Here is a 1,975-nt window from a genome sequence, read left to right as displayed (position 1 = left end):
TCCATGAAAACATTTGCTAGCTTTGATTTTAGGACATCCATTCCAGGTTTTCTATTTGCTAAAAAATGTTTTGAATCCTGGACCAGATTTAATCTCCCAAAGACAGCCGCTACAATCCTGACAGTTACTGGGAGATTGAATCCAGTCAGGCTTTCTATTCTCCAATATTCTCTATTAAGTCAACACGGGGTGAGCAGTGCCCAACAATACCAGTTAAGTGGCTTTGCCTGAGAAAAGGAAGCTTCCTTCCTGTATTGTGTTTCTACTGTGGGAGTAGGAATGTATCTGCTAACAGTCAAATGGCACTACTACCACCATCGATTGGGGATGTCTTGGAACAGCAGCAGATTGGCTTATCTAAAGTTAACACCAACAGGCAGCATCTGGACATGTAATGGTACCAGTAAAATTGACATGTTGGCTGGAGCTTGTATAACATGCTCTCTGATAATATCTGTAACCTTCTGGCAGAGATTGTATACCTCAATTGTCCCTGGCACCATGTCTACATGCACTGCTTAAATATACGTTTCCACAAACTAAGTAAATACTGCATACTTGCATTTAACAACACCCCAATACATCAACAGTACAGCTACTGTAAACTGGAAGAGAACACTGGAAGGGCTAACACATTTAGGCATCCATATTTAGGTGTACAGATAGATTTTATTAGTGGCACAGTAATAACCTCCACATATTTCACTCGGATAATTGTTCTGATGGGCGTGTTTGATAAAAGAAATCCAGGAACACTGATCTCAATCAGCTGCAGGAGGCTAGATCACAGGATATATAAATAAGACTGGTGTAATGTCAGAAGTTGAGTCATTCTACACAGGATTTGTAAATACTTTTCAATGTATACACTGTATCTGACTATTGCACTCTCAGCTTCTGACTTTGTCTTGCTGCAGTTTATAATGCATAAAATGACAAAAAGAAGGGCTAATACCAGGACATTATCTGTTATATATTTTATTATTATAGTAGACAGAAACCTATAATGCTAAATGCAGGGGTTATTTGGCATCATGAACCTCAATTTGCCCTGAAAGTGGGATTAAAGGGCCTAGATAGGGCAATAAGTAATTGTTTGGCAGCAAATTTGCCTTAATTATTTGGGATCCAGGCCCAGAGGGTCCCAGAAGGAATAGGTGGGGTAAGCACTCCTTTCAGGCTTAATTTAAAAGGCAGCTGCCTTTGAGACAGGGGGCAGTTGCAGCCAGTAGGCTCAGGTAGACCAGCTGAGTGCAGTCTGTACATTGGGAGAGCCCAGGTCCCCCAAAATTTAGGTCTGTGGGACCCGATAGAAAGCCAGAAGGCTTAATTTTATGAAAAAAAGTGCCCTAAAAGTGGAACCAAAGACTGAAGTATCTCTATGCGGCAAATGCATTTCATATACATATACATTTGGCAGCAAGGTGGTAGTGGTTAGCACTCCAGCCTTTGCAGCACTAGGTTCCAGGTTTGAATCTCGGCCAGGACACTATCTGCATGGAGTCTGCATGGAGTCTGCATGTTCTCCCTGTGTTTGCATGGGTTTCCTCCCGCATTCCAAAAAACATGCATTAATTGACTTCCCCCAAAAAATTGACCTTAGATTATGTTAATGACATATGACTATGGCAGGGACAGCTAGGGGAATGACTATGGACCTTTGTGAAGTGCTGTGTAATATGTCGGTGCTATATAAATACTGTGTAATAATAATACATATACATATAACAACAATGGCCAAAATCAGAAATTATATCTATGATGTAGTCTACCAAAAAGCATTAGCACAAAAGGTATTGTTTTTCCTAGTCCAATAGCATAGTTTTATTGCTTGTTAATTCACCCATTACACACGTTAAACTTAAGGGTAAAATAACAGATCTTCTGGCAGAATTAATAGGTAACACAACTATGTTATTGGTGATGGACAGGGAACATCTAATGTCATTTTTATTTTAATAATTCACACAGTGGC

The sequence above is a fragment of the Pyxicephalus adspersus genome, chromosome 2 (assembly GCF_032062135.1).
Source record: "Pyxicephalus adspersus chromosome 2, UCB_Pads_2.0, whole genome shotgun sequence".
NCBI lineage: Eukaryota > Metazoa > Chordata > Amphibia > Anura > Pyxicephalidae > Pyxicephalus > Pyxicephalus adspersus.
Note: the sequence above shows the minus strand (reverse complement) of the source record.